This window comes from Struthio camelus, chromosome 1, assembly GCF_040807025.1.
Source record: "Struthio camelus isolate bStrCam1 chromosome 1, bStrCam1.hap1, whole genome shotgun sequence".
In the NCBI taxonomy this organism is placed as follows: Eukaryota; Metazoa; Chordata; class Aves; order Struthioniformes; family Struthionidae; genus Struthio; species Struthio camelus.
The window spans coordinates 9,891,898-9,913,133 of NC_090942.1; the positions used below are offsets into that span (position 1 = coordinate 9,891,898).

Sequence of the window (21,236 nt, forward strand, 5' to 3'; positions counted from 1 at the left end):
GCATTGTACTCATTCTTCAGTAATACAGACTTTAATTTCCAATCAAGGTAATATCCATAGAAAAAGATTTGAATTAATGGTACTAAACATTGGAACTGGTGGGCTTGAAATGGCTAGTTGTAAATCCTTGGAGCTTATATTTTTAAATTTATCTGAGCTCCGTTGGCAGCACGTTTTTAGATAGAAGGAAGTTTTTGCTTTTTTTTCCTTGTGTTGGCAAATGACAAGCTCTTTTTCTAAGCAGAGATATTTTAATATAATACCCACACACCATCCGTAAATCAACATTTAGGCATCCATCAGGGTGCTGAAAATTCAGTTTGGATTTACATATTCAAGATTTACCGGTTTTATTATTATGCTTTATTAAAGATGTTCCGGCTTCACTTTTCTCCTGCGTTCAGTGGAGCTATTGGGTTTGCCATTCCCTGATTCTCTTCCCCAAAGCCAACACCGAGAAGCAGTAAACTTGCTTGAAGTTCTTCTAATTTGTATCATCTGGCAAGAAAACCCATCATGCATGATGCCAGCTGAGCATAGCCAGACTGCACTGTGGCTAGAATTGTCAAAAGGTAGGCTGTAGTAGATCTTTGCCTGCTGGAGAACCTGAACCTAAGGGGTTATGGTTAATATCAACTGCCTCGACACAGCTCAGGAAGTGCAAAGAGAATGCACAAGGCCAGAAAGTGGCTTTCTCAGTCAATGAAATCTTGAGATTCCACCTTCCTTGCTTCTTGATGGCTCCTGGTCAAACTTGCTCAGATTACATGCTAAAGGATGGGCTGACTGTTTTGGTTGTTTTTACTTTAGACTGTCAGCTCTGCCAGCACAATCTGGGATGTAAAAGTCAACTTGTGGTCTCTCAGGTTCTCACATTATCTGCAGTTACAAAGATCCTTTAGCTGAACCTTAGCCGTTCAAGGTATGTGAGCCAGCAAACTAATCCAGTTCATGCATTCCTTTCAGGATATCTCCAAAAAGGTCAAAATCTGGGAGTCTTCTAAACAATTGAGAATGATGAAACATCTTCTCTTTTGAAACTCTGATTCTCAGTTGACCTAAATGAACAGAGTTCCTCAGACTTACAGGGATCTAAATGAATACAGTACACGCTGAAGAAAGAGTTGATTCCCAAGCCATTTGGTCTCTAAACTAACTCTTAAGTGATTGATGGTAAATGTGTATCTCAGCTCTTCTACTAAAATAAAGACATTCTTGCAAATATTTATGATAGTATGAATTTTAGTGTGCAGCATATGAGAAACACAAAATTCAGTACTACAGAAGAACAATGCCTTTGAATATAAAGTGAGATGACAGATGTATACCACTATAGGACAATACCTATTAATTTTCTCAAGAGCATCTTTTTTCATGGCTGTTCAGTAGTTGCATTAATGGCAAATAAACCACTTGGAAAAATCTGTGAGATGGGCCAGTTATTCCACTCTTCCCTTTCTATGTCTAGCTTGCATCAATGAAGATTCATGCTTCAGTGGATTTCTTAAACAGTGAACTCTGCTGTTGGTAGTTGCTACCATTTTAGAAAGTCATTTGGCAAAGCACATTTCAAATATGCTATGATTTTCAAGATCATTACTGAAGAGTTTGACATCCTGCTTTTCTCTCTCAGTAGACTGCTGACCTCTGAATGTATGACAAGCTCTTTGGCTTTCATGGACATGAATATCTTGCTTTAGACCATAAAGTGAAGATTGTTCTAACAGATGGACACAGAGGCACAATGGTCCATTGAAGTTCAAAATTCTTTTACATTCCTTGAGGTTTGTTCTAATTTATTTGCATATTTCCCAACTTCATTTGAATTTCTAATTATTCACAACATAATAAAGATGAACAGAATCTGGCTGTCATTAATCTCGATTGTTAATAGATCGTATCAAATTGCTTATAGCAATTCATAGAAGTGTAAGAAATTATAGGTTGATAAACAAATTAACAAAGTCAATATTGGAAAAAAATACTGAACTAATGAGAAAAAAGGCATGCAATGAAACTCCATTTGAAGGCACAAAAATATTTTGGACTGGTAGTAATTTTAAGGATTTGGAGAACAGAGTTTAATAAAAATATTCCAAAATTATTGCAGACAGTCCATTTAATTTGTACGAAAAGACAAAAGAGATGATGGTACAGAGATTATGGAACATATATGGTAGTCTCACAGCTTACTTACAGTCTCTTGAGTTCCGGTAGGGTTAAAGATGTGAAAAGATAGGCTTAGATAACTCAGATTCCGAAAAGTGTCCCTTTACAGGCGTCCATGTGATATATTGATTTAAAGATAACGTTAATTTTGAGTTGCCTGTTGGTATTCAGGTTAAGCAAAAGTCTCACTCTACATATCCTATCTTGTCTAAATAAATTGTACAGTCATAGGGAGAAATAAGAAGTATAACAGTAAACTAATCATCATAGGTGAAATCAAGCCTTAGGTTCTGCCCAGATTTTTTTTTTTTTTTACTTCTATTGAAACCTAAGAATAAATGTGGGGACTTGAGAGGCTTTCTGGTTTTGTGCGGATGTGTGTGAGATAATACTTCTTCAGTATATGTTATGTACATAGCCAGAGGGATTTTTTTTTTACCTTAATACCTTTGGTTGAGAAAGTTAGCCCCTTATTTTAATCACAAAGTAAACCTTGGGAGTCATTGGTAGTTGGATATTAGTGGCTGAAAACTCTAGAAAAGGGGATTGTCTCTGTGTCTTTTGTTACCAGAGATGGTCAACTATTGCATAAGTTGAATACATTATCTAAAAAAAAAAAAAAGAATTTTTGGAGTGTAACCTGAAGAATATCTCCTTTGTGGACATCTACATTTATATTTCTTTGCAGTCAGTGGAGAAAGATGGGTACAAACAGGGAACATTTCATCTGATTAGGTGTACGTGTCTCCATTAGGGCCAGAGGAATTGTGCTGAAGAAATGCCTGCTTCCCTCAATTGTCTGCAAAACGTAGCTCATTAGCCCAGGTGTAGCTCTTTTGGTTAGATAAATCCCACCCTTTGATACCAATCTGACTGTTGCTACTTTTCACAAAAGAGTTAGAGGTGGAGCTGAATGTTGCTAAGAAAGATTTCTCTGTCCTGGAGGGAAAATTGCAGTGCATTTTTTTTCTTTTTTCTCTCTACTTTTGGCCAGAGATTAGAAGGAAGGGACTCCTCTTCTACCTTTTCACATGAAAGTGATTGGTTCAAAAATCAGCTCGTTAGAGGATCTATGTTCAATAACAACGTGCCTAAGTCTTCTGCCTCTTTTAAGCAAACCTAGAAACCACTTCCTTTAAATTAAATGATGTATTACTGTACTTTCCTTAAAATCTAGAACTTTTGCCCAGATTTTGCTCATGCAGTAGGTTTTCTTAATGTCCTGTTTCTCTCCAGTAAATTTTAATCATATAATTGCCAACATGCTAGAGAAAGTTTGTAGTTATATGTAGTCTGTATACAGCATTTTTGTATACACGTATCTTGAAAAAATATGATAAAATTATATGAATGACAATTATGTTTCATGCTTACACCAATTCTATGAATTTTTTCATAGCTTGAGAGATGAGAATAAATGATATTGCTTCTCTCCTTACTTTTTTTTTTAATGTCTATAGGCATCGCAGTATTTCTGACTGTTTTGATATTACAGATCGAGTGAAACATTGGAAAGAACACAGGGGTTAAAGTTTAGATTCTCATAAATGATAACAACCATTTATATTTTTGCTTTATATGAAACAAATGTAATTTCTAAGTTATCACAACAATCATCAAGAAAGAAAAAAAAATCATTGCTGCACTCATGGAAAATTATGTTGGGGCTATTGAAAAAGACTACTTCCTTAGAGAGTATGCTGGCACAGGCTTCAGTTGATTCACAGCACTTTACAGCTGTCATAAATATGATGGTGCAAAACATACAAAAGTTCAAAGAACAGCTGCATATTTGTGATCTGATCCAGCAATACGATAAGGGCAGTCAACAATCAGAGCAAATGAAGGATGATTAGTACTCTACAGGACTTGCTCACATTCTTGAAGCATCGGGTCCCAAATAAATAACTGTGATAAACTTGCTATAATAGGAAACATCCATAGCTGTTACGTATCTCTAAACAGCAGAGTGAATTGCAGAGCATAAAGCTAACAAATGTTGTACGTTAAAGCATCAGAATCAATAACATTTTAAGATATTATGAAGTAAAGAATTCAATGTTGAAAATAAAAGCCTTAGCTAGTGCCTTTATGCAGAAATGCAGCTGCAGAGCTGAAGTCCCTACTGTTCCTTAATGCTTTTGTTGCAGTGCAGTGAGAAGATGGTCACGAGAAGCTGAAACAAATGGCAGATTAACTTAGAAGGAATAAAATAAGTATACAGGTCCAAGTCCCTTTTCTGCTCTGTGGTGTGAAGCAGTCTTCAAAATGTGACATACAGGCTTCCTCCTTAGGGGTTTTAAGGAAAGAGGGCAACACTTCCATGATAAGGTCTCTTAATGTGCTAAAGTGTAGGTGGCACATGTGTGTAGAGTCCTCCCTCATGATCTGCCAGCTGCAAAGATCCGATACGGTTGGATTAACAAACCATTGCTGCTTCAGTCTTCAGAAAGAAAACCCTTTCCAGCTGTTGGAAAGAGCTGATAGAATGAGATTGATCTGAAGCAGAAAATAGTCTCAGCTTCCCAAGACAGAAAGAGATGAAATGTTGTTCTCAGGATGAGATTTCCACATCTGTAAGACTTAGAACTCCTTCCTGTAAGGCATAAAAGATTAACTTTTCTTAACTTTGTATATCGTACTGGGACAAAAATATAAACTTTTCATCTAAGCAGAGGTAGATTTCTGCTCCAGATTTAGCCATCTAACTTTTTAGACATATACATATAGGTCTCCATATGTGACCAAGGTGTCTATACTCTCTGTATAGTCAATGGAGACCTAGTCAATATAATTAAAGAAGTCTAAAGAATGAAGCTGTCCAAATTGAAAGTGTCCACTCTTGCATTCAACACTTCTCCCCTATTTCTTATCAATATCAGAATCACAGAATCATAGAATGGTTGAGGTTGGAAGGGACCTCTGGAGATCATCCAGTCCTATCCCCCTGCTCAAGCAGGGTCCTCTAGAGCACATCGGACAGGATCGCGTCCAGGTGGGTTTTGAATATCTCCAGCAAAGGAGACTCCACTCTAGCAGGCGTGCACTGGGCCAGCTCCGTCCACGCAAGAGGCCAGAGCTGAATTATGCAAGCTGCAGATCCCACCCCCGATGCCTCTTGCAGTCAGGAACATAGCACATAGGATCCCAGCTAGACTCTGCACCACTGACCACAGCCCTCTGAATCCGAGTATGTTTGTCTTTTTCTGTATGCTCTAATCAGGAAAATCATGATAATATCTGGAGAAATGCATCAGTTTGTTGATTTGTGATTGAAACAAAAAAACTCATTCCTTCCTTTCCTTTCTTTTTGTTCTTTTCTTCCTTTCCTTCTTTCCCTTCCTTCTTCCCTGCTTCTTTCCTTCCTTCCTTCCTTTCCTCCATAATTCATTCTTTCATTCCATCTTTTGCAAAAAATAAACAACATGCTTATCCAGAAGAAAGTTTTTAATAGTCTGGTAATGCTTGTGCAGAACAAATTTGACCCTTAGTTGTAATTAGCTATGTCTGATTAAAATATCAGGTTATAAACATTAAAAAAATGGTAAATTATCATTAACTGATTTGAGGTGCTGATGACTTTCTTTGTCCAGGAGCTATTACACAGGATATAAGGCAATAGGAAACAACTGAGAAGAAAAACTTTCTAAGAAAATAATGGCTTAATACTAAATGTTTAGAATTGCATAAATTTACCTGTTGATGTTCTAAGCTGACCAATAAAAAGCTGAAAAACTCTATGAGCTAAAATGAGAAGCGAAGGGGATACTCAGCTACATCACTAGCAGTAGTTATGAAACCAAAATTATTGATTTTCTTCCTGGTCAGGCCACATATTCACTCTTGATTGTGCTTCATGTTCCTCGTCTATGAAATAGGGTTAATAAAACCTCTCACCTTATGGAAGCTAATTTAAAATTATTGAATGAGGAAATATTTAAAATGTTTAGTATCAGTAATTCTGAGATTCCAATATACTGGAACATTTTCTTTTTTCTTATTTTTCTTTCATCTGACACTTATACGATATCAACTAAAAATACATAAATAAAAAAAGAAAAATAATTGCTTTTTTTTTGATCTTCGTTCTTCTCCCTCTTTATCAAGATGATATCACTAACCCTTGATCAGGGAGTGGATATTCTACTATTTCTCATTATTAAGAAATATAGTTTTCTTCCTTGACAAACAGAATAAGTTTCAGAAAACTAGTAAAAAATCTCAAAAATCTGTGTTAATTTTCTTGATTAAATCCTATCTCACTTTAAAAGGTTACAGCGTCTCTTTATTTACAGAGCAGCTTATTTATTTAGCCATTTTTTTTTTGTGAGCTTGTCAGAAGCAGTTACTGTTGATATAGTTTGACATTTTGCCCAGACTGCATCAAACCGCAAATCTGAGACCAGAACGTGGCCATTAACAATCTAATAACCTGTTGCAATACTCATTTTTTTTCCACATCAGCAGTGTCACACTTGATAATGGTATGAGTTTTACCTTTACTGAATGAGACGAGACTATTTACTTTACATGCCATGGTTTCTGAAGTGCCTCAGAACCGCAACAAGTCAGAATTTTCATTTTTAAGTGTTGGCTAGTTGAAAATGTCAGAACCCATATGTATGCTTGAGCTGAGATCTGATTAAAAGGCAAAAGTTTTGTCTGAGGAGCAGACATGAAAGTCTTGATTTAGTAGAATAGATAAACACATGCTCAATCTTAAGAATATGGATAATGCCAATGACATCTTTGGAAACACATGCACACGTAAGCAAAGTGTGTGATAAAATACCATCCAATAGACCTATCTATCTCATTGATTTCAACAGACTTTGACTCTTACACTATGATTGGAATTATGAAAAAATGTACATTCAACATAGTTTCTAGGACAGTTTCCACTGTAGTAGTTTTGGCTAGAATCAGAAATATCTCAGACGAACCTTCAGTGAGCTACAGTGCAGATCATAGCTAACGGTTGGTTTGGCAAAATGCAGAAGAAGGTATGAACATTTTTGAAAAATTTGGCACTCGAAAAGAGTTATGGTGGAGCAGAAATATCCAGAAAGGCTGTACTATATCTTATCAGTGCTTAATATAGCCTTGCCACAGCCTAAGAGTGTTTTTCCCCGATGGTGTTTATGGGAAGCTTTTGTAGACCATTGGTAAATTCACTTCAGTTTATTCCACCTAAAGCCAATCTAGTGCTCACAGTTCGTATTCCAAAAACTGAAGCTGCTATAGTTTGAAGGAGTTCATGTATTCTGCTATTGGTTTCAGATACATTTCCATGGAGAAGTGCTCTTCTTAGTTTTACCTATATAAATTTAAAATAATTTAATTAATTTTTGTGAAGTTTTTGCAGGTTTATACTGGTCTGACAGCACATTGGCCACACTTGCAGCAAATCTAAAAGTAGGTAACCATTCTTCTTTTGCAGTATAGGAAAAACTTGAAATACAGTTTTTTAGCTACACTTCAAAAATTCAATTCCTTACTGACTACTAACTCTTAGTGTGATGCTCACTGCATCATAAAAGTTCTGTCATCATATATGCAGCTTGGGCAATTAAACTTATTTCCATTTACAGCAGAAGAGCTGTTATTTAGGCCGAGAATCTGCGTCGTAGTATCTTTTTTTCATTGATAAAAAATCTGTAAGAAATGTTGTTACCTTCCACTGAGCATCTTTCAATAAAAAGAAATATTCTTCTTAAAAAAATGACCAAAATATTAATATTTCTTTAGGGTAGTCACAGATTTCTTTCTTCTTCAAAGTCCAGCTTTTCATGTAGGTTCTAGTAGATGTAGATTTCTAGAATGAATTAGAAAAAATACCTAAGTCTCTCTGAGAGATAATATTAAATGGAATGCATATTTGAGTACTTAATTTATCATTTAAAATGGAAAAATTTAGGACATAGCTATTCTGGATGAAACTTTTTAGATTCAATTTGTGCAATCCTTGGCCTATTTCTAGGCCCGTTTTTGGTAGAATTAGGCAAAACCCTTCTTTAGAATATCTCTACAATGATCACTATAGTTTCATTGCCTTACCTGCAAGTGAGAGAAGCCCAGCATGTCCATGTGAAAACTTCCTCAGGTTTTAAGGAATTGCGCTGGAATTGTCTTGTGAGCAGACATCACTGTAGGGTCTTGTCTAGCCATAAATAACTGTAACCGATCTTCCTAAAGAAAGCATAATAGGTATAGTAGAATCTAGTCGTCTTCCTTAGCATAGCAGCTTAGTGGAATTAACTTCCTTAAGAGATAAAATAACCCTGGGCTATCTTCATTTAAAGGTCTAAAGGTTAAGATCACAATTTCTTTTAGTAAGTTCTTCACAGCTACAAAATATGCATCTCCACTTCTGCAAGAACATATATTGGACCAAGCTACAAAAATATTTTATTAGAGAACACTTCCACAACCCTCAAAATGTTGTTAAGACAGCATCACACGTGTGTAAGTGTCTGTGGGTATATATATAAAACACACTTAGTACTAGATACAGTTCTAAACTCAGTGTCTGCTTCCCTTCATTTTGAAAGTAAGAGATGCAAAGTAGAATATTGAATTATTTTTTTCACTCACTTCTTCAAGTAACATTTTGTCATTTGATGAAAAATTCCATATACAATTTTCCCTATAACCAGAAGTCTGCCTTCAGCTGTGTAGGATAGCCCAAATCAGCTGAGGAACCCATGAGGCTTCGATATTAAGGGTTCTTTTTTTCTTTTCTCTTTTTTCTTCTCTTCTCTTCTCTTCTCTTCTCTTCTCTTCTCTTCTCTTCTCTTCTCTTCTCTTCTCTTCTCTTCTCTTCTCTTCTCTTCTCTTCCCCTTCTCTTTTCTTTTCTTTTCTTTTCTTTTCTTTTCTTTTCTTTTCTTTTCTTTTCTTTTCTTTTCTTTTCTTTTCTTTTTTCTTTTCTTTTCTTTTCTTTTCTTTTCTTTTCTTTTCTTTTCTTTTCTTTTCTTTTCTTTGTTAATGTGATTTGAAAAGGCTCGATTCAACATGCACGTGCTGTAAAAATGTGGTTAATGGGCCTGTAGAAGGCATTCAGGAATATACTGTGTAATTCTGGTTTTCTAGGACCAATTGCGTTTGGTGTTCACTATGAATCCCTTCAATAACTCTTAACAAATTTGAGCCTTGTTTTACAACTCCATTTTGCTACAGAGTCAGTGAATGGCATTCAAGAGTGTGTAGCACAGCTGATGGCTTTTGCAGGACCAATAAAATATAACGTGTGCTTTAGATATATTTCTCTGACGTACTTTCCATCAAGACTTAACAAATTTGACCCTCATTTTACAACTTAGTTTCATGTAACACCCAGGAGCCTTATCCTGAAATGTGCTGCGTCCTTTCAGCTGGTTGTTTGGGTTTGTATAAATATGCCTTTATAGCATCTCAGTAAGACTATAGACATGCCATAGTTTGATGTCAAGGGGAAATTCTGTACCAGCTAAGAAACAGCAACACCTTAAGAGCCCTAGGAGAAATAGACAATATGATGTATCTCCTCTTGTATAAACAGTGACATCTAGAGTTGCCATTAGTATTCCCAAATATGCAACTAAGCTAAAGGTTATCATCTGCTGCAGTTTTAATGGATTGCATTAGAATTACAGCAAATGACCCTTACAGCTCCTTTAAACTTGATCGATCACAATGTAATTGTCAAGGCGGGCTAGCAATTAATTTTCATTAGTCAGGGAAGTCATTAATACTTGCTGTTAGGGAAAATGACTATTAGATTGAAGTGGAAGGGGTTCAATCATTTTTTACAATTACAAAACTTGGCCTAATTTGTTGGTTCCATATGTGCAGAAGAATATTGTTGCAGCACCATTGGCATTTGCTATTCCTGCTGTGATGCACTAGTTCCAGCAAAGAGGGGAAAATGACCCTTTTCATACTGGAAGAGAAGGCATTTGTTACAAAATTTCTATAAGGAATAGTATTTTTAAAGACTATTTCTTTTTAAATTATTCTTAATTTTCATTACCTTTTAAAGTCCTGCTGGAATTATTGCTATGGTGAAAGGCATACTTCCCTATGTCAAAGGGCTAGTTTGGGTGGGGGGGGTGGATTTGGACATAACAGCTGCCTTAGAAAATATTAAATTGCTTGGCAATGACAGTTAGCTGTGATATTGCTGCTTGACATCACAGTTGATATAAAAATACTCTTCGTTCATGTAGTACATTTGTCTGAGAATCTCAAAATACATGTTCAGGTGAGTCAACTTTAAAAAAATCCTAATCAAATATGGAACTCTTCTAACATCCACATAGCTTTTAATTAGCAGTTTTCCCAAGGTTATCAAGTCAAAACAGAAAACCAAGCACCTGGGAGTCCGAGATGGAGTTTTCAAAAGCGCCTAGTCTTTCCCAACTTCTGCTCCCATTGAATTATTTAGCATTGTTTATATATATCCTTGATATTGGGATTCACTTCCTAAGACTATTTTTTTATCCTTAGAGTATATTCTGTTTCAATGAATCATCTTTCGTATCTCCTTAAAAATGCTTTTATAGAATTTGAGTTAAAGGAAAACAAAGCTATCTGGGGCTGATCAAGTCTCTGTAAGTTACAAAACTAAACAGCACCTGCATTTTAGGCACCTAATGAACTGCTCTTCTATAGTAGGTATCAGCATTATTTGTTAAGAACATACTAGAAGGTATTTGACTATCTTCACAAAAAAGATCTTGTCCATCTAGGCTTAGGTCAATAAATTGGGTGAACATGATGTAGCACTAAAAGCTTTCAGAAATGCTTTACACTTTTGCTTGGCTAAAGGAATTTAGATATTACAGTGAGTAACTCACTTAAAATTGATATGCTTAAAGAAAACAAACTTTGGGTAATTGACTCTTATCGTGATGACTCAAATATGTTGAAGAAGAAATATTAACATTACTATTATATCAAAAGGTTTTTAGAAAGTTTAAAGCCAAGCATAAAGAGGATAATAACCTGAAACATACCTAAGGCAATGTGCCCTTAGGAGTAAGGCTAGGTTTTCAGTCTCCGAGTTTAGTAAGATTCTGAAAGGTATGAGGTGACTAAAATTCCGTTGACTGGACAAGTTGATAGGACAGTCTTTTCTAGTTCCCTGTATGTTTTATAAGAGGTATCAATGGGAATTAGGTACCTAGATCCTTTTGTAAATGCCTATAAGAACCTTATTTTCTTCTTTAGTAATCTAGAATACATTTCAGAACATTTGACTTCAGACTTGAAGACATTGGCTTTGACATAATCAGTGAAGGCAAATAGGCAAATTCCATCAAAAGGTGGAATTCATCTGATCTATTTTGATGTTGATACAATGATGAGAAGAGTGATGTCCCAGCATTGTCTTTTGCTCTCTCCACTGATTTTAAGGGAAATCAGGATGATTAGCTCAACACTAGATGTCTGTATCTTGCTAGTTTAAAGCTGGTGATATGAATAGTCCTTCTAGTGGTGTTTATAAATCTGACCTTTACTGACACAATTTCAAAAGCTACCAAATATTTAGATGCCTAAAAGTCATTGGAGTGATTTACGTGATTCGAGCTTCAAAGTCACGTTTGAAAATGTTACCCTTTTTTCTAAAGTATTTACTTTCTAACTTGGCAAATTTCCAATAGCGATTTCATTGTGTAAGATATATTGTTCCGCAGTTTGATGAATTGCCTTTTTAATAAAATAAAAATATGTTCAAGATGTCTGCGTGATAGTTTAATCATATTTTCAGTTATGTGGTTATCTAGATGTTTCATTTTTATAAAAATATTTTCAGAGTGTGGATCTGAATCTAAGTCCTTTCTGATGTTCAAAGATGGTCAGCATTTGATAATTATTTCAGAGAGTAAAGGTCAGCAGTTCTGAAATTTCAGGATTTAGGAGCTTGAAGTTTGCTCTGTTATTGAAATATCCATTTCATACTTTATGGGACTAGACATTTAAATTATTTTTTTAAATGCCACTTCCACTCTTTCAGGTGATGTTTTCCTGGCAGTTGCCAAGTAGCAATTGAGAACAGCCTACTGGTTAAAAATTGGAAAACTATTAAGACGAGTAGAACTGGGTTATTTGGAGCTGACGAGATTGTTCAAATGGATTCATGTTTCCCATCTTGTTACATCCTTCTGTTTGAATATGTTTCTGTTACGAGATTGACTAGTGTAAGTCAGACTTCCTCTTGACCTTCATCTGTTTCTCAGGACTGAATCCTCACATCAGTATGCACATTTTGAGTCTAAACATTTGTGGTTTTCTAACTAAAAGTTGGGGGATGAAATCTGACAGTTTCATGCAATGTATTATATGGTATGCATTATTGGTAAAGCAGTACATTGTAATCAAAAGTTTCTGTGGGAGCTAGCGTAGGCAGACTTTTTGACTGGATAAATCCTTTTCTATTAAAATAAATGATTTTTTTTTGGAGATGAAATACATTATAAGCCACCATAAATCATATTTCATAGAATCAAAAAAATGGAGTAAGAGCAAAGCCTTTGTTTTCTCACCCACCTTTCTGCTGTTACTGTTCTTATTTTATTTCTGTCTGAAAGCTGTTTTCTTGCACTAGTGAAGTACTTTTACAAATCTACCTTCATAGTAGAAACCTTTAGTGTTGTTATTGCTCTGATTAAAAGTACCTTTTCTATTCTTTAGTTCTCCTTAAACAACTGATGATATTTGAAAAGAAAAGACACACACTATAGGCCCCAGGAAACATTCCTCTTCCCTCCTCCCTGCCTCCCCCAAAAAAAGAGAGAAAAGAAAACATAGAAATAGAGAAAAAAAACAAACAGATCCTATTAATTGCTTTTTTCTGCTTTCTAAAGATGTTAAAAGATAGGACCTGGATTAGGATTATGAGGTGTTTTAGAAGCATATTGCTAGTGATGTGCATTTGATTTCTGTGTGCTGGATGCAGAGACAGAGGGTACAAGCTAGGAATCAGCCATGTGATGCTCTACAGCCTTGTGAGTACGATGGATAACCTTACCAAAGATCATGTTATCAGAAAAACAGCAACAATAGACTCCTGAAGCCTGTACTAATCTTGGGGTGTCTGCAGGTAGAGATGAGGCTTTAATAGAAGCCTTGCTCTTTGGGAACAAGAAAAGTCTTCCAAGCCAATACTCTGGCATCTGGAGAACTGCAGATTCCTTTCCTCACCAGTCCTCAAAATCCTTAATTTTGAAGATTGCACTCAGATACTTTTCCACTGACAGAGGTGACTCAAAAAATTCCTGAACCCTTTTTCCTTGTTTAACAAATGTGCGTTGTCACTACCGATGAGTGGTCTAGCTTACCTTCTTACATTGTGTAGCCTAACATTTTGCATTAGATGCCCAGTTTTAAATAGGCAAAACTGGTTCTAGCTTATTAAAAGCTTTACATGAAGTAAAGTTTAAAAAGATGTATTTTTCAGGGATTCATTCCACTAAATAAGATATAAAAATAAAACTCATAAAAACAGTTAACATCTACTTGTTTTCTGATGTGTCTTTACATAATTTCCATCACGTATGTGTCACATAAATACCACAGTGCTAAAACTTTGATAGCGTTTTTGATCACTATGCACACCTCTGAGACTGTCACCTATCCAAGTGCACAAGAACAAAGTCCTTGGACTGGATAAGAATGAGTTACTTTTACAGCATTAACTCTTCTCCCCTTAACATAAGAAACTATTCTTGTCCTTTCCTTTTCTCATCGTAATCTTAGGAACAGGAATGAGGTATCCACATTTTAATTACTCCAATTTACTTTGAAATTAATTAATTATCTCTCATTACTGTACAGCTTGGATATTTTATTTGTCATTGATATTCAAAGGAAGTTAAATAAGTTACTATTCAAAATAGAGTAGTGATGAGGTTACATTTTGAACCAGTCCCTCTTCTTTTTACAAAGCTTCAATTCAGCAATGTTTTTGCCATTCAGATCTTGCAGAGAAGAGACAGAGTATGGTTTTCAGCTTACTGAAGAAGTCTATATTTTGAGAAATGTGCTCTGCTGCAATATTCTTCACATGAGAAGTCCTTGTGTACTTCACTTCTCTTGAAACTTAGGATGCTGGCATTTTCTCTTCTGAGTATGTTCAGTTGTACACATGCAAACTTTATTTAAAGAGTACTGTGTAAAGGCAAGCAGTTGGGAAGTGTAGCTGGATGTCTGTGCAACATTAATTTGGCCCCTTTGTGCATATGCAGTCTTTCATTACACAGATGCATAGCATTTTTTCATATCACTGAGCAGTGCTCCCTGATTAAGGGCTATACTGCATACATTTTTTTCTTCGTTATTTGAAGTGTGCCTCAGGCATTATCTTCCAGAGGTTGTTCACTTCTCACTTTGATTACAGTTTTTTTGCAGGGATTCATATATGACACTTATTTCTGTCACTTATAGCTGTTTCATTTTCTCTGAGAACCTGTGAGCTAAAAGAATGGTATTTTCCATAAATTTCAGATCAGAAGGCCAAGGATGGAGAGATTAAAGGTCAATAAAATTTGCTAACATAAGATGAACAATTTAGGACACACATGGCCTAATTTTTCCGGACATATAATATCGTATGGAATTAAAAGTTTTAAATCTCAGCAATTTACATTGCAATTTTGAAGCTTAGCACTTCTGCTAATCCTACTCCCTGGTCTTAAATAGAGCTTTCAGCAAAAGGAGAAGATGGTGTTAGTGATCACCAGCTATATGTTTGAAGTGAGGAGCTACTTCCACGGACGGCTCTGGCAGAAGCAGGGGCATGATTTCATAGGGTGACTCCCACCTCTCTTACTTCTCCGACTGCTCTTCTCTTTGGATGTGTGAGTGCATGCATAATTCACCACACACATACAAAGCTCTTTTCAAGAGTAAATGCATTAAATGCTATCATCTACTTTGTTACATATATTCTTTCTTAGATGCTTTCCTGGCTTATGAATTCAGTGCATTATTTTGTTTTTATGTATATGCTGTTATGTAGTTATACTAGTAGAGGCAGATTAGAGAAATATTATTTTCTCACCAGAGTGAAAGGTGGATATACAGCCAGGAGAAGGAAGGCAGGGAGAATGCTGGTTTGATAAAACCCTCATCTGCTGTCAGAGTTCATACCACAGTCTGAAATGGCCTCTAAAAATATCTTCTCTTCTGCATGATGGGAGCTTAAAGCAGGGGTCAATTCTGCAAACATTTGGTACCACTTTTCTGATGATATGGTGGATTTCTTAGCTTCACACAGCCTTTTCCAGACAGATATAACTGCTGTCTGCTTTTCCGCATTAGGTAGCTGCAATATAGCTCCGCATTAGCATAGTTTTTAGTTTTTCACTAAATAGTAAGCCACTTTGCTTACTTGCAAGCCCAGTTTTGCATCCAGCTTCATTCCACTGTACATCACAACAATCTATTTATATGACACCTACATATTAATTCCATGAAGTAAGGAGGGTGTGACTCTAGCTCACACAGATTTTTGTAACTTCACGTTGTGGGTGCTCTCTTCTTTGAACAGAGAGAAAGAGTAAAAGGTTTTGTCCTTGCTGACTTCTTTCCCACTTTTTTTGTTTGTTTGTTTTAGTGACTATTCGGAATGCAAGTTTAGTTGATCCAACTGTATATTAACATTAACCTATCCTATTAACTTACCTTTTCTAAGGATCTCCCCTTTGGCATTGAGATTTTTTTTCTTTTGCCCCTGTCATATGTGGGCTCCTGCAGCAGAAGAGAATCTTTTAGAATAATAGACTAAGTTAGGCTGGAAGTCACCTAGTCTGAGCCCCTACTCAAAGCAGCGCTAATGCCCACTTAGGTCAGGTTATTACAAGACTCATTCAGTTGAGTTTTGAATATCTCCAAAGATAGCCCTCTCTGGGCAACTTATTCCTATATGTGACTATCCTTATTGTTTTTTGTCTTTACCTTGACACCCAACTGGATTTTCGTTTTCTGTAACTTGTGATTGTCACCTCTTATCCTTTCATCGTGCACCTCTGAGAGGGGTCTGGCTCCATCTTCTGCCCTAAAATTAGCTGAATTCAGCAAATAAATCCTCCCTTAGCTTCGCTTTGCCAGGCTGAACAAACACATTGCATCATGCACCCTACTCCTTTAACCACCTCATTGGCTCTCTGCTGGGCTCCTCAGTTTGCCAGTCTCTCCCCTGTAGTAGGGCACTCAAAACTGTGCCGACACCATGATCAAATAGTCTGTTCTTCACCAGATACAATCCACAGATTTTTCACCAGGCACAGACCACAAAACCATATTGGTCAAGTAACTTCTTGAGTTAGACCAATTCTCTCAGAAAAACCCATCTACGTTGCCTGGTGGGATGTGCCAGGTATTGAAAGAAGGGCATCACTACACTGAATCCAAATGCAGTCTTTCAAGCTGAGTTGGAAGATTAACCTTTTTTAGGATGCCTTTTTTAGGATCCCTTTTTTTACATAAACTGATCTCACTATCAGATTAAATATACTCAATTATTTACAGTGTCAACAAATGAGTACATAATAGCTTATTTCCTCTTTTTTTGCAGAAAAAGAAAGGGTGACTGTCCATTTCATGCTATGAAAAAACATAAAGAAAAAAATCCCAACTCTCTTTGCATTAAGCTGCTAGTGCAGCCTCGAATGAAAGTGTGGTGAATGTTTTTAAACCCCAACACAGTGAGCTATGGTATTTAAAGGATTAAGTTTGAGCAGAGGCTGGCGCTATGAAGGAATGTTACCCAGATGCTTTATTTCATTTTCACCCTGTATGCAGACCCATTCATTGGTGCATCAGATTTGAAGGTCTAACACAATAGGTCTGAAAGTTGTTATTCTTTTTTTTTTTTTAAAAATACTGAAGGATATAATTTTTAATTGGAAAGCTAGATATTTCCCTGATTAGAGAAAGCAGTTGTGAAAGTCATAAGTCATTGAAACAATTTTGTAATTTCAACATGTGCTTTTATAAGACAGGCATACATCACATTTCCCGAGAAGATATCCCCAAAATCTTGTTAAAACACTTAACTTGGCAGCTTCATTCCCATAGTTGTCCATCTTGTACAGTTCTGTTTCTTCTTTGGATCATAAAATGACTTCTGTTTGCCTTCATATCTGACAAGAGATACTTGTGCATTAATATCTTCTATTTTTTATTTACAGACCATTCCTATACATTTTTTTTCTTTCAAATAAGGCATTAGGCAGTCATTATGACTTGCTACATACTTTGTGCTTTAAAAGTTAAAAGAACTATGAAAAAGAACTTTACTTTAAGGATTAATGACATCTGTGACCTATGGGGATAAGCGATACCCACCTGTCAATAAGGCTTATAACTGCTTATACCAGCTGAACTAGAGAGTTTAACTACCTTGCCATGAAAGTGACTTTTGCTTGGTTGACAGCTGAAATGAGAATTTCCCAGACTACCAAAGTTTTATTTTAAAATGAAGACTGCGTGAAGTTCAGTAATTCTCTTGCTCTTTCCACCTGTTAAATCACATTTTATGTAAAAATAAAGTGGAAGCTCCTGAAATACTATTTTTCAGCGTGAACACTGCTGTCATTGCCAGCGCAATGTTACAGGATGATGAATGGAACAGGGAATTGATTCCTGTAGCTATGACTGGGGGAAAACAGTCCTATGGTCCGCAGAACAATTTTTCTATTAAGGTGTCATCTATTCTAGGACTGTGGCTTCGGTTCGCAGCATAAATCAGAGGCTCCTTGTATCATTTCACCTCCAGTCCCTTTCCCTTTCTGCCTACATGCCAGTCTCAAATCTCTTGTTCTTTCAAGGGTGCTTTGCAATCTCTGTTCCCCATCCTCTACTTAAACTTTTCATTTTCCTTCTTTTTTTTTTCTTAAGTCAGGGTGCCTTTTACCTTCCCGTCAGGACATTACTTCAGTTCTGGCTGCAAGACGAGTCCTGGGAGCATCCCGCTGCTCTGAGGCTCAAGTCCAGGCTCTGGACTTCTCCAGCCCTCCCACCGCTGCCTGCCTCCCCATGTGGATGCAGAGGGCAGCAGAGGGATGCTGCAGTGTGCACCACTAACTCGCTCTGAACAACTCTGTTTTCTCCAATGATATCTTTTTATAGTCCAATTTTCTCCAAAATTGAAAGACAGAAAGAGAAGTACCACTAAGTTGACTGTGACGCATTGAGTCTCTCACTGCATCCTCAGTAGACATTTTTATTCTTTTTGTTAAAACCACTGGATGATCTGCCCTCGCAGATGAGCAGAGTGGTAACTCTAAAAGGATTTTTGGACTGCTGCTCAATAACTTCTGCTTTATTCTCTTTCAAATAAGCACACATTAATGCTTTCAGAGGAGACTACTTGTTATTGCAGTGAATGAGGGCAGGATATGGCCCATAAGCAATAAAAGAGGAGCTGAGCATGTAATTCTTCACGCCATTGTGAAGAAAATGCTGTCCAGTAATAGTAAATTATCTGAAATTCTTTCAGGATATCTGAATGACTCCATAGTCAGAGAAAGCTTGTGAGGTTTAAAGCATAAAAATGACAACCATAAATAAAGGTAGAAACCCCTGATCCCCACTGAAATGAAAAAACATAGCATTCCTGAGGCACGAGTGTCTTTGGAAAATACATTGCCTGTCTCACTAGGTGAAAGGGTGGGCAGAAAGTAAACCCACTACTTAGGGCTTTTACTTCCAAAAATAAAATTTAATGCTCTCGCTTATAAGTATAGTTTTCTCTGGGAAGGTCTATACAGCAAGGATGTGTGTTTCTGGAGTTTAAGGCTTCAAAACATGTGCAAATCAACAAACATACATATACATATTTTAATAACTAGAATTACCAAAAGTGTTTAACAGGATGAATAAAATACAGGTAGCATTCATACTCTAATCTGTAGGGTGCAGACTAGCAACAAAGAACGTTCAGCATTTTCACTGGGGTGTGTGTATGTTCACACCGCTTATACTGAGAAAGTTACGGTTTCTAGAAAAATACGTGTTCTACTCTGGACACATTCAATTGCTTGAATGTTACTGTTAGTCTAATCATACTTGTCTTAACAGTACATCATTTCATTGGCACAGTAACTCCCACTGTAGGCAATCAGATAAAATATTTTCTCAATATATGTGCCTTAAAAAGACAAATCAGCAATTTTAGTCCAGTGTGTTCCTAAAACTTCAGTAAAATTAGAGCAGCAAATTAGAGAATGCAATCAAAATTCATAAACATTGGGTTAACAATTTGGTAATCGCAATTTGCATCAACTTGTTAATGGTGTTTGGAATTTAAATGCCTTGTAATGCTATAGATTAGTCACTTCTCATGACTTCATTATGCCAAAATGAAATTTTAACTTCACTTCATGGCTAACCATATTTGACTTCAAGCTAATCAAGTTCAAGAAATTTGGCAGTAATTTCTTCCATTACGGTAACAAAAATGACACATAAGATTTCAAATCAAGTCAGAGTAACCTAAAAAAGAAAGTCAAAAAGATCAAGGAGTGAGATAATTTTGTAGATAGACAAAATTCAGAGGTAGACTGCCCATGAAATGTATTCTATCGCATTTGATTGTAGATGGTCTAAATTAAAAGTCTAGGTAGTGAAACAGTCTCTGCACTCAATGGCAGGCATTTGTTTTCAACACCTCTGAAAAACAGGCAACTTGCTTATTTTAAAACTCTGAACCTTAGATGTTCAAGTGCAATGTCAGTGTAACTTTTGACTCTTTACACAACCACTGAATATGGTCTACTGAGTCTATGATAGCCTGCGATGATAGCTTCTTTGATGAAGGTCAGATGTTAAGGAACTAATAAAATGACACAGCAGGTTCGTATTAGTGTAGTCCCTATTTCAACATAAATCTTTTTTCAACTGCTTGGCATGTACTTTGTCTCAATATAGACATTGTCTAAAGTTGTGTTCCTTCCTTACTAAAATACCACGACCCAGCCTTTTTATACAGATTACTCTTACAGTAAAGTCTAAATATATGTCTGTATGTATGTTTGTGTATGTGTGTGCATATTTATAGAATAAACACTACAAACATGAGGTAACCTCTTTATAAAATAATATTGCCAACAGTGAGTAGAACTGCATTTGTTTTCAGAGTATGATCACAAAGAAAAGATTGGCCATACTAAGAATAAACTTCTTTTAATATTTTTTCTGCTTTCCTCTTCTTAATTGATCAGTGCTTAAATATGGTTCAAGAATTGAAAGCAGCTGGAAGTATCATTCCATTTTCTCTACCACCTGAATATTTCACTTGAGGTTTCCCTTTGTTCTCGTCTTTGTTCCGCTCCCCCCCGCCAAAAAAATTGTCTTCTTTACTGGAAAGGTCAATATTTTAAAAAGCAGCAAATGAGTTTAAAAGTCAACTGAAGCACATTGGTTAAAAGATGCTAGGCTAAGATTAACGACAATTTCACACAGTGAGAGTCCTTTTTTATTTCATTATATTTTGATTTAGTCTGTAAGCAAATGCAGGAAGCCAATATCATTTTACTGATAGATGCTGACTTTTGATCTTTTCAAAACAAGCATAAGATGGAGAAGCCTTATAAGCACAGCGATTCCCCTGCTGTAAGTAACGTGTTGTTAAGTATGGGCTATTACTCTAGGCCTTCTAAAGACTGAGCATCCCTATAGTTTTTATCACTGCTTAAGAGGTATTACTTGGTTCCTGTTCTCTACAGTAAGGCACTGGCCTGGGAGTTAAAAGCGGCAGTGGGTTCTGTCCCCAGCTCTGCTATTGATGTGATCTTAAGTGAACAGTTTTACCTTTTGATCTTTGTATTGTGTACATATGTATCAGATATACTTGTGCTCTACCCTACCAGAGAACTGTTTAGCTAATGTACATGGTATGCTTTGAAAATCTGTAGAGAAATCTGCTCTGCCAATGCAAAGCAAGATTAATACTGTTGTCCATATTTCTCTTAAAACTGAAAGTAAGGCAATAATATGGTACAGTGAAAGTATGAGATTGATAAATTCATGCTAATTTATTTTGAAGAAGATTTCTTGCTTGGAATTTTTAAATGAACGTACATTC

The 21,236-nt window shown here is 36.2% G+C and overlaps 1 long non-coding RNA gene across 6 annotated transcripts in view; it reads right to left on the reverse strand.

The window, feature by feature from the left end:
- Positions 1 to 2,081: 2,081 nt before the first annotated feature.
- Positions 2,082 to 21,236, reverse strand: part of LOC138062471 (uncharacterized) — a 53,774-nt gene continuing 34,619 nt past the window's right edge. For 4 of the 6 annotated variants that reach the window (XR_011136501.1, XR_011136492.1, XR_011136482.1 and 1 more), the window contains 5 exons: positions 16,106 to 17,292; positions 15,833 to 15,898; positions 8,227 to 8,358; positions 7,844 to 7,984; positions 2,082 to 4,765 (listed from right to left, as the gene is read on the reverse strand). This is a non-coding gene — a long non-coding RNA (uncharacterized lncRNA). Of the gene's footprint in view, positions 4,766 to 7,843; positions 7,985 to 8,226; positions 8,359 to 13,989; positions 14,623 to 15,832; positions 15,899 to 16,105; positions 17,293 to 21,236 lie in introns of those variants that run through there. The other 2 variants (XR_011136497.1, XR_011136504.1) reach the window with 2 other exon arrangements.